At 39.5% G+C, this 15704-nt stretch overlaps 1 protein-coding gene across 8 annotated transcripts in view; it reads left to right on the forward strand.

The window, feature by feature from the left end:
• LOC128703610 (calbindin-32) overlaps positions 1–15704 on the forward strand; it is a 474209-nt gene that overhangs the window by 120376 nt on the left and 338129 nt on the right. For 5 of the 8 annotated variants that reach the window (XM_070101209.1, XM_070101211.1, XM_070101222.1 and 2 more), the window contains exon 1: positions 6455–6472. The exons of the other annotated variants lie outside the window; for them this stretch is intronic. The gene's annotated coding sequence lies outside the window, so the exon portion shown is untranslated. Of the gene's footprint in view, positions 1–6454; positions 6473–15704 lie in introns of those variants that run through there. 8 annotated transcript variants of the gene reach the window in all.

Below are 15704 nucleotides of genomic sequence, written 5' to 3' on the forward strand. Positions count from 1 at the left end.
TTGTGTTGCACCTCCACTTGCGGCGGGTCATCATCTGACTAAGACCCGCGTCAGGAAACATTTGTCCTGTTTCCTGACGAACCTTACCTAACCTAACCTAACCTCCACTTGCAGCTTCCATACTGATTGTTTATATTATTTTTTTCCACGTAATCTTTGTTTACTAAGCAACAACAGATTGTTTGTGGTTTTCTTTAAAAAATTTGCTCCTTTAATGGAGATACTTTTGTTGTTGTCTTTCTTTGCTCAAAATCTACAGTAGTTCGGCTTCCTATTGTATCAAAGTTGGGGATCAAAAATTTGAGAGGTGAGGTCTGACAGTCGCTTTGTGTTGGCATTGTTTTATATGTTTTGTATCGAAATTTCTGTCTTATTTGTCTGCTTTGTTTCTCACAGCTATACCTTATTTAGGAAAGTTAAAGTGGTTTACAGTAATTAATTATAGGCCCTTTTCTTCTTTTGTCTCGACTAGTAGACTTCCGTATATTTTCTATTGTTATTTTACAATATATATCTAAAATATATTACCTTGCATTTATCTATATTGGAACAAATTCTTCACGTCTTGTACCACAATATCAGCCTATGCATTACTTAGACAATTCTCCACTAGCCTATCTTTTAAGTATTTTACCGTCCGTGGGATCACAGTGTGGCGTGTTTCTCAAATTTCATGTCGTTTGCGAACTTTGAAAATTTCAGTGTTGGCTTTTGTCATTTTGAAACTACAAGTTGTTTCCTGTTTATGAGAAAGCCCCTGGTCAGTTGGTTGGTTAATGGAATTTAAAGCTTTTCGACTACACGAGAGTCGTCTAGGTTGCACGTTACCTGCTGATCACCAGTCGTGAATACTTAATCCCCAAAATAGCAATTAAACTTTTAGCGAATGTACATTGAGAGACATACACCGTGTGTAATATTTCCTACGACCCGTCTCTGATTTAAAGCCTAATGTTCGTCTCGTTTACCACGATTCTTTATTTTACTTCATAATCTTCGACTGTATTTTGTCGAAGGCCTTCTGGAATTGAAGAATTTAAAAAAAAATTAAGGCAGATTAAATATTTCTAAGTCATTGTTGACTTTTGGCTAGTAAGTGTTGTTTTAAAAAAATTTTATATTAATGATCCTAATTATGATGTCAATCAAGCTAATAGAGCAGTAATTGAGGACAAATGAGCTCTGTTTTTTGAACATTACAATAACAGTAACCACTTTTCAGTCACTCGGCACATTACCTTCACTAATGATTAGTTACATATAATTATTATTATTAGTGGGTTTGCAATTTGATGTCTGGACTTCACGGCTGAGATAACAAGAGATTTGTTGTTACCTCTCCCCGTAGATCCTCTCTGACTAGCAATTCACCTGATGCTGTTGGATTTCTTTATAAGACTATTGTCTTCCCTTTGCACTTATAGAAATTGAACATGAACAGTCTTGTATTGGACCTCTCTTGTTGCCAATATGTTATTTTGCAGTTTTCTCTACTCCCCGTTGTCGTCCTCACATGAGCTTTGTATCATCCGCAGAGAGCAGCATTTCCCAAGTTATCACTTCCGGAAGATCGTTACAGCAAATCTCGAACGATCACTGCGGAAAACTGACTCTTAGGGAGATGTTCTTATAAAGGATTTTACTGGAAAGGAGCGTGTGGGAGGATGAAGGACGGAGGGCGTGGAAGTGCTGTGTGGAGGAGGGAAAAAAGGTGTGGAAGAAATGTGTGTGGAGAAGTGAAGGAGGGAGGGAAGGAGTGGGAATGATGTGTAGAGAAGTGGAGTCAGCCAGCCAGTCAGTCAGTCACCAAGCCAGCCAGTTAGTTACTAAGGCAGCCAGCCAACAATGAATCTAACCAGTGAACAAAAACACCAGTAAGCCAGTCGTCCAGCCAGTAACTCAGTCATTATTCAAATTAATCAGTTAACAATCCGGCGAGTTCGACATTAAATAATGTAGACACACAAATAGTATAGACAAGACAATTAGCTACTCAAACACAAACAAGAGAGATGCAAACCAAGCAGACAAAAACAGAAAGACAGTCAAGCAAGCTAAACACAGAAAAGGCAGAAGCACAGTGAAACAAAAAAACAGATACCTAAACAGATAAACACAAACTCTCACCAGAGACAGACAGGCAAACAACTAGACAAAAAAGACGCAAACATAGCATGACAGACACAGCCAGACAAATAACACGCACAAAGCGAGACACATACACACCCATAGCAAAACAAACAAGATACCCGCCCCACACACAAACAGAGCTAGAGACAACTGGACGTATGGGAAAAGACACACACACACAAACACGCAGCCTGGCAGACAAAAAAAAAAAAAAAAAAAAAGACGTGAGGCACTCTTTACCATTTCCTGTGTAATGGTATTCCAAGAAAACATTATCCGGCCTCTAAACGTAAACCAATTACCATTTTATACTAGGTATTACTGAATCCTCTCAGCTCATAGCTATTCTTCACCCACCACACGCTGGGGGATAAGCCTAGGGTCTTACATGACAGTGATAACAATGTTAGTATTGATGATGATGATGATGATTATTATTGTTTAAAATAAAGATGATTTACGATATTAATGATTTTGACTTTCATCATAATTTGTATCATAATAATATAGTTTAACTGAACTCTCTCGCTCGTTGGAAGTATCTCTGGAATGTTGTAATACTTATGAAGAATGTGGAATATGTGTGCGTATACTTGAGGTACAAATATTGCTTAAATGTCACCAGAATGAATTAAGGCCATTTGCAATTACTGAGAGCATTAGAGGTGCTCACACCAGCTCGTGATTACAAAAATATAGTTAACGGGGTTTAAATAGTTAATGAAGTTTTAAGCCTTTCGACCACTAGATAAGAATATTCTTATACTGAAAGTATGGATTCAAGTAAATTTTTAGTGTATAGACTTTAAGGGAAATAATTGGTTGTTATTTTATTTGTCGGGAAACAGGATAGTTACTTCTTAATAGGGGTCTTAACCATTTAGATGACCCATTCATCATTTAGGTTATGTAAGATTCATCGGGTCTTATTCATATGATGATCCGCCATTGGTACTTTTGGTTAGGTTAGGTAGGATTTGTCAGGAAACAGGATAGGTGTTTTCTGACGCTGGTTTTAGTCATTTGATGACCCGCCGCTGGGGCTTTTGGTCATCTGACCGAGACCTTCCACTGGCTTACCTCTCTACCCCTTTAAAAAATATGGTTATGATTATAACCATTTTTGGAACTTTTGGTCATTTGACCGAAGCCTTCCACTAACTTACAGTTCCACCCCTTTTAAAAAAATATTTAATTGGTAATTTAGACGTCTTTTGTGGTATATCTCTAAAAAAATAGCCACCAGAGGAACTAAAAGACCATAAATTTAAAATAAAACAAAAAGTCTAGTGAATTTATTAACTCAGTTTCTTATGACTTTAAAAGTTTTTTATTTTTATTTCATGTTTATCTATTTTATATGAAACTGTTCCACACGCATGATTCAAATTCATACAGTAAATTTATTATGCCTAAGCATTGCAAAGGTTGATTAATTATGGTTATAATTATCCTATCGACAACGAGTCATTAAGACCCCCCCCCCTTCCTCATATTGAAGTCATGAGTGCATCGCTTTCTCCATGTGTACATGCACTCTCCCGCTCAGTACGCACTCATCTAGAGATGTATTCATCAGAATATATACAAAGTGGAGTTGCCTTTCCGTGTTAGGGCCCAATTAAGAATGCGACTGAGGGAGCTGATTTTTTCAGAGGCAATTTCAAGAAAATTCCCATGAAATTACAGGCAATTTTTTTTAGCCTTTCTAACGTATCTAGAACTAAAATAAATGTAAATATTTTTCTACATTCAAATACACTTTTTTTAATTCATCTCATTTTTTTTATTATTTTGAATTTAGTGTGTAGCCTTTAAATAATTCTCTGCTCAAATCTCAGTATTGTACTAATACAGTCCTGCTCAGAGTACATCAAACTACTCAATATTCCTCAAACTTATTGAAGTCATACTCAGTGAACAAATGTTGCTTAAAAATCTCCCTAAATTCAATTATTAATATTAAGCCAACTGATATATATATATATATATATATATATATATATATATATATATATATATATATATATATATATATATATATATATATATATATATACAGTGGTCCTTCGTTTTTCGTAATTAATCCGTTCCTGGAGGAGCTACTATAAACGAAATTTACGATTTGCGAATCAATTTTCCCCATAAGAAATAATGTAAATACAATTAATCCGTTTCTGACACTCAGAAGTATTAAAACAAAAAAAAATTACATGAAATATACATGTAGTACATAAACAATACAATGGGAAATGATGAATGAAACATTAACAGCATAACACTTACCTTTATTGGAGATTCTTCTTAGTGTATGGGAGACTGGAGGAGGAGAGAGAGTGGATTGTTTACAGTGTGGAAGGGGAATCCCCTTCCAGCAACACCTCAGATACCAATTGCTTCTCTGGGGTTGCTTCTCTTCTCTGTTTCTTAATGCCACTAGGACCACCTTGAGAGTCACTCTAGTCCTGTCTCGCAAAGTAACTGTGGAGAGAGCTCTGTTTCTGGCATCTCTTTAACACTTCCCTAAAATGGCCCAAGACTAGGAGCTTTCTTTGGAGCCATGGTAGCTTATTTAGTACTTGCAAGCACTAAAATGAGTGGAATATTATGAAATATTTCGTAGGAGCACTTGAGGGGACCTTCACTCACTGGTAAACAATGCCAGATTGGCTGGGTAGGGAGGCCTCCCCGGCTCACACCGTGCGTACCCGTCCTGGACGAACTACTATTCGCGAGTCAACCTATGAAAAGCGAGTCCATGTTTATACGAAAATACCCCTATGATTGGCGAAATTTACGATTGCCGAGAACTACGAAAAGCGAGGGACCACTGTATATATTTATATATATATATATTTATATATATATTTACTTATATATATATATATATAATATATAAATCAAGTTTGTTTTCTGTGACTAAAAGATTTATTGGGTTTAAAGGCTTTTTTTTTTTTTTTTTAAGCCATATGAAGGATGGTAAGAATGGCGAGGGATGGACAGGAGGAGGATAGGAGAGAGAGAGTAGAAAGGTAAAGTAGCCTGACCACTGAGGGTGGGTTTTGAGGGTGTAGTTTTTGTCATGCAGTAACGGCTTTAAAGCCTATCGAATTTACACTTGACAGAGTCGTATGGTTTCACCAACCATGCCCTGGGTGGGTTGACGATGGCCACTAACTGCGATCCTGTGAAGTGCTTGTAGGGAGAAATCTCGACTTGGCCAACACCTAGATATTAGAGCTAGCTCTTGCCCCTTCTGAGCCACAAAATATTCACATCTGCACTGGCTCACTAGAGGTTTGTGTCAGTTGGGTACAGACAATGGCTACAAACTTGACCCATTCAGCCTCAACGTCCACACACAACTTTCAAAGAGCAAACATTGTGTTTAACCTCTTTTCAAAAGTCCAGTTCGGCTAGCTGAATTTCTTTAGTCCCTTCGTGAACATTACCTTTTTTTCATTCCTCGGTTCAAACCCCCTCTTTTGCTCTAAGAATTAAACACTTCGGGCTAGTTTTACCGACAGGTGTACGTCTCTCAGTGTATATACGCTGAGAATATATTTTAGTCTATATTTTAGGGATTAAATAATTCTTGACTGGTGACACGCAGCTTCAGTGACCCGTGTGTGTTGATAGGCTTTGAACCCCGTAAACTAACCAACCTGTTTCATTCTTTCACTCCACTTTCTTCTTTCCCCATTCTTAGCACAACATTCTCATTACTGACTCATTTATAACGTAACATTTTCTGTGTCTCCGACCTTCATTCTCGTATCTCTACTTATTTTCACCACTTTGTCCTTTTTTCAGCATTTATTTTTATCCACTGCGGCCACAGTCATCACGTTAACACTTATGAACCAAGATACACATTGGCACCCGAACCCTCAACACACACACAGAATTCATACATGGCTTGAAGATGAGGTACGATAAGGCTCTTGGAGCAGGGAGAGCGTGGACTTAGTAGCGGCTAACGAAGAGAAGGACCAGGAGCAGTGAATCGACCCCTGCAATTACAAATAGGTGAGCAAACACACACACACAAACGACTAGAATGGTGTGAAATTTTGCTTCATTGACTTGATGAGTGTTGGGTTTATGGTGTATGGTGAGTGTGGCGTCGGTGTTATGTATATCAGTGGCTCTCAATTTCAAGTCCAAATGGAGGACTTGGGGAGAGTTATAAACCTTTACAAATTTTCCCAAGGGACGCGACATGCAGGTGTGGTTCTCCGTCTTTGAAAAACCGCGCCAGAAATATTTTCTCTGCTACCATCTGGTGAGCGCCAAGTTAATTACTCACTCACTACCTTCATTATTCCTGGCGTCCCCAGAGGTAAACAGTCCTGTGTTTTTTCATTATTTCTTTAGGTTTTATGCTAGTTTCTGTAGTTTGTACCATACACATGTGTTTAGCATATGGTGATCTAGAGGTTGATACAGTTTCATTAGCGTGACACAGCGAAGTTGCTATGTTAAAATTGAAGTTTTCTGGGTGTGTGGAAGAGTGTTGCGTTAAACATAGCATCGTGGATGTATATACCGGTAAACATAGCATCGTGGATGTATATACCGGTAAACATAGACTCGTGGATGTATATACCGGTAAACATAGTATCGTGGATGTATGTATCGGTAAATATATCATGAATGTATATACCGGTGAACATAGCCTCGTAGATGTATATACCGGTAAACATAGCATCGTGGATGTATATACCGGTAAACATAGCCTCGTGAATGTATATACCGGTAAACATAGCATCGTGGATGTATATACCGGTAAACATAGCATCGTGGATGTATATACCGGTAAACATAGTATCGTGGATGTATATATCGGTAAATATATCATGAATGTATATACCGGTGAACATAGCCTCGTAGATGTATATACCGGTAAACATAGCATCGTGGATGTATATACCGGTAAACATAGCATCGTGGATGTATATACCGGTAAACATAGCATCGTGGATGTATATACCGGTAAACATAGCCTCGTGAATGTATATACCGGTAAACATAGTATCGTGGATGTATATATCGGTAATATATCATGAATGTATATACCGGTGAACATAGCCTCGTAGATGTATATATCTGTAAACAGCCTCGTGGATGTATATACCGGTAAACATAGCATCGTGGATGTATATACCGGTAAACGTAGCATCGTGAATGTATATACCGGTAAACATATCGTGGATGTGTATACCGGTATGAGAGCTTGAAGCCTACCCATACCTAAAAAAAAAGAAATGTTGGATTCCCAGTTCAGTGTGATACCTCGATTCACAGAAAATATAACGAAAGTATTTTCTGTGAAATTTGCGACAAGAATGCCTAAAAAATTTAAGATATATACAATATATGGCAGAGGCTTGAGGCACGCGTGCCGAAATTTACGCGACGCTGTCAAACCATTCTTGATGTATCATCCCAAATATATGAACAAATAAAATCCAAAAGAAATTTAATATAATATAATCCGTTTTTTTTTCATTCTTAGCTGAGACTGCCCAGCACATCACCGGGTATTAAGAAAGTTGTGTATAAAGTTGCCTCAGTATCCGATTATTTGCTTTCATATCACGCGATGGTTTTTTGAAAAAAAAAATAAATGTTTACCAGAGGGGAGTTTAAACTGAAAAAAATTCTAAGGGGACACTAGATTGTTTTAATCATACGTATGATAAGTTACAGGACGATACAAAGAGACATTCTCAAGTTGTGGAAATAAATGGTATCAAATACCGACACAGTGGAAATATAAACACATATGCAGTATAATGTGATCCTTTATTGACAACGTTTCACCCATACAGTGGGCTTTTTCAAGTCACACACAGATCTACCTGGGGTGGATCTGTGTGTGACTTGAAAAAGCCCACTGTGTGGGTGAAACGTTGTCAATAAAGGATCACATTATACTGCATATGTGTTTATATTTCCAATCTCAAGTTGTCATCCGTAAAAGAAAATAGAGAACACACCAAAATTGGAATAGTGTCTTAGAACGTTGCGTGGTGTCTGTTACAGGTGCTTGCACACCTGTTACGGCACCTGGACATTATTATTGGTGCTGAACACCTGTTACAGATGTTTGAACGTTAAAATGAGTGAACACCTGTTTCAGGTGCGAGGACACCTGTTACAGATGTGCATCATAACTAATAATGTCTTACCTATTAGAGCAAGAAAAATTATATATGAACACAAATATATGTAATGGTTGCCATATTCACGAGGAAGCGCTAAATCTGTGAGGATCACAGAGTACCTCGGATATAGTAGGCAGTGAGGTTTGGCCCGAGGATCTGGAGCAGAATTCCAGTTCTTTGGACCAAGAGCTACTCACCACCATCAAGACACTACATCTGCTCCTTTGAAAGGCAACAAATACATCACCAAATGGAACAAGTTTCGACACTGGTGCATTTCTGTCAAGGAAAACATTTCTCGTTTTAATCCTTAACTAGCAACTAGTACGTTGGTAGCGCGTCTGTCATCTTGAACCTTTCAACAAGTAGGTTGGTAGCGTCTCTCTCAAGATTAGCGGACGGAAAATCAAACCTTCATTACTACTAGAGTTAACCCACATGGGCTTCTCGCTTCACATAAAATAAACGTTTTTCGGCTCGTATCAGTTACGTATTAAGTTAGAACCCAGGTCAAGTTTTGTGATACTTTCCATTGGGTTCAATAAAACACATATGCAACAGTTGGGTATCTTTGTCTCATGCTGGTCGTTGCAAGATGAAGACCCGTGTCAGGACTCTTGTCTTGGCGAATAAGTAATATTGGGTATCTTGAGTAATGTAGTTTTCAGTCCACTACCTCTCTAATTCCATCTAGGCTAAAACTAGGTCTTGAAGACCCGTGCTGGGGTTCAATCGGTGAATCACTACATCCTCAAAAGCTCCCATTCATCTACTGTCTCCAATATTTGATCACCTCTATATTCAAATTAGTTAAAGTTTTGGAAATAGCCAAACGATGCACAAGTGTCTTGTTAGTCTACTACTCGCTATTGCTTACCCTTATGATGATGATGCTTTCCTCTCACTTCTCTGAATATACTTTTCGTCATTTTATTGAGATGAAATTTTCATTACCTTACATGATACACACTTGGATCTTCAAAACACATGTATTACGAGTCCTGTATAACTCGTGTATACTTCTTGTAAATTTTATGAGGTCTTATCTCATATATTGTGTTACCATTGCTACTCCAACCAGACTTATTACTGCGCCTTTTGTTGTTATTTTGTGTATGAGTAACATTTTGAAGCACTACTGGCTATATGAAATTTAAAGTACAATTAAAAATAAAATGCAACAGCAATATAAAAAACTTTTGCTACTGTATTTAAATAAAAGTAATTGCATAAAATGATGACGTGGGCGGCAGAGACAAGACACTACTAGCTTGTGTCAGACAACCAGAGATTTATACAGCATCCAGCCAGATGAAGAACGCTGTCGCCATCCCTGGAACTGTCGGCTTTACCATCCCATCTACCCGTTTGCTGCTGCTGCTATTGCCCCTCCTCCTCCTCCTCTGGTGTTGCTGCTGCTACTGTTGCTGCTGTGGGTTCTGCTACAGGCGGGAACGATCACCCAGCCTGCTGCTGTTTGCCTTCGCCGCCGCCGACTGTGCCACTCATAAAATCCCGGCCACTGTCTCCGGGGAGAACGGTAGTACATGAGAAACGCAAATGGTACAATGTACCAGCAGAGCTTACCATTTATACCGAGGCTATCAGATGTTGTTACTGAAGAGGAAGAGAAAGAACTCCTCTTAAGTCTGGCCACCACTGCTTTCAGGAATCCCTATAACGGTTTAAAATACTCAATATAAATTATACATTTTTATAAACAAAGTTGATTGCTTTGCACCTGGTCCCACATCCATTTGCACCTGGAGCGCTGAGCCAACACATTAAGGTCCCTCTGGGTATATCCAGAGTCAGTCACAGATGCTGCGTGTTATCCTGAGCTCCTGACATCAGCGATGTTGCGATTTTAGGTGTTAGTCCCGTTGGTAGAACACCTGTGAAAAAGACATATATACAGTGTCTTATCTGTTTATATATATATATATATATATATATATATATATATATATATATATATATATATATATATATATATATATATATAAAGAGACAAAGAAAAACTGTATAAAACTGGGATGCTTGAATGTGCGTGGATGTAGTGCGGATGACAAGAAACAGATGATTGCTGATGTTATGAATGAAAAGAAGTTGGATGTCCTGGCCCTAAGCGAAACAAAGCTGAAGGGGCTAGGGGAGTTTCAGTGGGGGGAAATAAAGGGATTAAATCTGGAGTATCTGAGAGAGTTAGAGCAAAGGAAGGGGTAGCAGTAATGTTGAATGATCAGTTATGGAAGGAGAAAAGAGAATATGAATGTGTAAATTCAAGAATTATGTGGATTAAAGTAAAGGTTGGATGCGAGAAGTGGGTCATAATAAGCGTGTATGCACCTAGAGAAGAGAGGAATGCAGAGGAGAGAGAGAGAGATTTTGGGAGATGTTAAGTGAATGTATAGGAGCCTTTGAACCAAGTGAGAAAGTAATTGTGGTAGGGGACCTGAATGCTAAAGTAGGAGAAACTTTTAGAGAGGGTGTGGTAGGTAAGTTTGGGGTGCCAGGTGTAAATGATAATGGGAGCCCTTTGATTGAACTTTGTTTAGAAAGAGGTTTAGTTATAGGTAATACATATTTTAAGAAAAAGAGGATAAATAAGTATACAAGATATGATGTAGGGCGAAATGACAGTAGTTTGTTGGATTATGTATTGGTAGATAAAAGACTGTTGAGTAGACTTCAGGATGTACATGTTTATAGAGGGGCCACAGATATATCAGATCACTTTCTAGTTGTAGCTACACTGAGAGTAAAAGGTAGATGGGATACAAGGAGAATAGAAGCATCAGGGAAGAGAGAGGTGAAGGTTTATAAACTAAAAGAGGAGGCAGTTAGGGTAAGATATAAACAGCTATTGGAGGATAGATGGGCTAATGAGAGCATAGGCAATGGGGTCGAAGAGGTATGGGATAGGTTTAAAAATGTAGTGTTAGAGTGTTCAGCAGAAGTTTGTGGTTACAGGAAAGTGGGTGCGGGAGAGAAGAGGAGCGATTGGTGGAATGATGATGTAAAGAGAGTAGTAAAGGAGAAAAAGTTAGCATATGAGAAGTTTTTACAAAGTAGAAGTGATGCAAGGAGGGAAGAGTATATGGAGAAAAAGAGAAAGGTTAAGAGAGTGGTGAAGCAATGTAAAAAGAGAGTAAATGAGAGAGCGGGTGAGATGTTATCAACAAATTTTGTTGAAAATAAGAAAAAGTTTTGGAGTGAGATTAACAAGTTAAGAAAGCCTAGAGAACAAATGGATTTGTCAGTTAAAAATAGGAGAGGAGAGTTATTAAATGGAGAGTTAGAGGTATTGGGAAGATGGAGGGAATATTTTGAGGAATTGTTAAATGTTGATGAAGATAGGGAAGCTGTGATTTCGTGTATAGGGCAAGGAGGAATAACATCTTGTAGGAGTGAGGAAGAGCCAGTTGTGAGTGTGGGGGAAGTTCGTGAGGCAGTAGGTAAAATGAAAGGGGGTAAGGCAGCCGGGATTGATGGGATAAAGATAGAAATGTTAAAAGCAGGTGGGGATATAGTTTTGGAGTGGTTGGTGCAATTATTTAATAAATGTATGGAAGAGGGTAAGGTACCTAGGGATTGGCAGAGAGCATGCATAGTTCCTTTGTATAAAGGCAAAGGGGATAAAAGAGAGTGCAAAAATTATAGGGGGATAAGTCTGTTGAGTATACCTGGTAAAGTGTATGGTAGAGTTATTATTGAAAGAATTAAGAGTAAGACGGAGAATAGGATAGCAGATGAACAAGGAGGCTTTAGGAAAGGTAGGGGGTGTGTGGACCAGGTGTTTACAGTGAAACATATAAGTGAACAGTATTTAGATAAGGCTAAAGAGGTTTTTGTGGCATTTATGGATTTGGAAAAGGCGTATGACAGGGTGGATAGGGGGGCAATGTGGCAGATGTTGCAGATGTATGGTGTAGGAGGTAGGTTACTGAAAGCAGTGAAGAGTTTTTACGAGGATAGTGAGGCTCAAGTTAGAGTATGTAGGAAAGAGGGAAATTATTTCCCAGTAAAAGTAGGCCTTAGACAAGGATGTGTGATGTCACCGTGGTTGTTTAATATATTTATAGATGGGGTTGTAAGAGAAGTAAATGCGAGGGTCTTGGCAAGAGGCGTGGAGTTAAAAGATAAAGAATCACACACAAAGTGGGAGTTGTCACAGCTGCTCTTTGCTGATGACACTGTGCTCTTGGGAGATTCTGAAGAGAAGTTGCAGAGATTGGTGGATGAATTTGGTAGGGTGTGCAAAAGAAGAAAATTAAAGGTGAATACAGGAAAGAGTAAGGTTATGAGGATAACAAAAAGATTAGGTGATGAAAGATTGGATATCAGATTGGAGGGAGAGAGTATGGAGGAGGTGAATGTATTCAGATATTTGGGAGTGGACGTGTCAGCGGATGGGTCTATGAAAGATGAGGTGAATCATAGAATTATAAGGGGAAAAGGGTGAGTGGTGCACTTAGGAGTCTGTGGAGACAAAGAACTTTGTCCTTGGAGGCAAAGAGGGAAATGTATGAGAGTATAGTTTTACCAACGCTCTTATATGGGTGTGAAGCATGGGTGATGAATGTTGCAGCGAGGAGAAGGCTGGAGGCAGTGGAGATGTCATGTCTGAGGGCAATGTGTGGTGTGAATATAATGCAGAGAATTCGTAGTTTGGAAGTTAGGAGGAGGTGCGGGATTACCAAAACTGTTGTCCAGAGGGCTGAGGAAGGGTTGTTGAGGTGGTTCGGACATGTAGAGAGAATGGAGCGAAACAGAATGACTTCAAGAGTGTATCAGTCTGTAGTGGAAGGAAGGCGGGGTAGGGGTCGGCCTAGGAAAGGTTGGAGGGAGGGGGTAAAGGAGGTTTTGTGTGCGAGGGGCTTGGACTTCCAGCAGACATGCGTGAGCGTGTTTGATAGGAGTGAATGGAGACAAATGGTTTTTAATACTTGACGTGCTGTTGGAGTGTGAGCAAAGTAACATTTATGAAGGGGTTCAGGGAAACCGGCAGGCCGGACTTGAGTCCTGGAGATGGGAAGTACAGTGCCTGCACTCTGAAGGAGGGGTGTTAATGTTGCAGTTTAAAAACTGTAGTGTAAAGCACCCTTCTGGCAAGACAGTGATGGAGTGAATGATGGTGAAAGTTTTTCTTTTTCGGGCCACCCTGCCTTTGTGGGAATCGGCCAGTTTGATAATAATAATATATATATATATATATATATATATATATATATATATATATATATATATATATATATATATATATATATATATAGATAGATAGATTTTCTCGAAATGTAGTTAAAGAACACACTGACATGGACAAACAAGTACACAGCTTGGTGACAACACTCACAAACACAGTTTGGTGACATAATACTCACAAAAACTCAAAAGATAATCAATGTGCACTGGAAAAACACCATAACACCACGCACTCAGATTCTCTGAGTGACACTAAACATGCATACGGCTAGGTGGGGGTGGGGGTACAACTGAGAGTCTCAGCTAGATGCTCGAGGGGGAGGGAAGGCTGACAGTATCGAGTACTGGAGAGAGGGAGGAGGCAGAGTGTCAGCTAGGTGTAGGAGGAAGGATGCTGCCAGGTGTGGGAGGGAGAGAGTAGGCTGACACTGTCAGCTAGATGTGGGAGAGAGAGAGGAGACTGACAGTGTCAGCTACGTGTGGGGAGAGAAAGAAGGCTATCAAAGGACAGTAAGACTCGCCGGCTGGAAAATGAGAAAGTAATGGTGAGGAATTATGAAGTGGCCTGGCTGGTTGTGGTGGTAGTAGTGGTGGTGATGGTGGTAGTAGTGATGGTGGTGGTAGCGGTGGTGATGGTAGTAGTGGTGGTGATGGTTGTAATAGTGGTGATGGTGGTAATGGTGATGGTGGTAGTGGTAGTAGTAGTGGTGATGGTAGTGGTTATGGTGGTAGGGGTGAAGAAGGTACTAGTGGTGGTAGTGGTACTAGTAGTTATGGTGGTAGTAATGGTTATGGTGATAGTTGTGATGGTGGTGGTAGTAGTGGTAGTGGTGATGATGGAGGTAGTAGTGGTGATTGTAGTAGTGGTCGTGGTGATGGTGGTAGTAGTGATGGTGGTAGTAGTAGTGGTGATGGTGGAGAATATAGTGTTCTCGCTGTCCTCACATTGAAGCAACTCCACCCTTTTCCTCATATGTACAGAAATTGAACATTATTTTAAATCCTGAAAAACTTTGAGGATTTGGACACTGAAGCAAGTCAACCAGTGAATCAAGGTCAGGAAAGGTCAAGAACCAAGGTGAAAAGACACCATCTGTATTACTAAGGTGGGAGTGAGAGCAGACTTTGAAGCAGACCAGAGTACTTATCTGAGTAGAGTACTGGAACACTACCACACTGTTACAGTCTTATCACAGCAGAGTACTGGAACTATCACACTGTTACAGTCTTATCACAGCAGAGTACTGGAACTATCACACTGTTACAGTCTTATCACAGCAGAGTACTGGAACTATCACACTGTTACAGTCTTATCACAGCAGAGTACTGGAACTATCACACTGTTACAGTCTTATCACAGCAGAGTACTGGAGCACCTCCACACTGGAGAATAATATTGTCAAAAATATATTTGATTGTAAGCAAATATGATGGATAATACTAGATGTCAATCTATGATAATGCCAACTCATGCCTCATCATTGAACCATTTAAATGTAGACGTTGAAATTTACAAACAATTCACGTAGGAATATAAAAAACGGTTGTGCAAAACTTTTATTGCATGAATTTAACGACAAAAAAATGGAAAACAGAAGAATTTGGTGAAATGTATGTGAAGAAATTTCTTGCTAAGGTTTTATATATTTGTAGTACAGATTTATGGACGAAATAATAACACGTCTGTGCGCACTGCCGAACTTACCATGACAGGTGGAGAGAGAGAAATGTCAGGTCTGTGCACACTGCCAAACTTACCATGACAGGTGGAGAGAGGAATGTCATGTGTGTGCACACCGCCAAACTTACCATGACAGGTGAAGAGAGAGAAATGTCAGGTCTGTGCACACTGCCAAACTTACCATGACAGGTGGAGAGAGGAATGTCATGTGTGTGCACACCGCCAAACTTACCATGACAGGTGAAGAGAGAGAAATGTCAGGTCTGTACACACTGCCAAACTTACCATGACAGGTGGAGAGAGGAATGTCATGTGTGTGCACACCGCCAAACTTACCATGACAGGTGAAGAGAGAAATGTCAGGTCTGTGCACACTGCCGAACTTACCATGACAGGAGAAGCTAGGAACGTCAGGTCTGTGCACACTGCCGATCTTACGATGACAGGAAAAGCTAGGAACGTCAGGTCTGTGCACACTGCCGAACTTTCCGTGACAAGTGAAGAGAGGAACACGAAGT

This window comes from Cherax quadricarinatus, chromosome 76 (assembly GCF_038502225.1).
Source record: "Cherax quadricarinatus isolate ZL_2023a chromosome 76, ASM3850222v1, whole genome shotgun sequence".
Lineage (NCBI taxonomy): Eukaryota > Metazoa > Arthropoda > Malacostraca > Decapoda > Parastacidae > Cherax > Cherax quadricarinatus.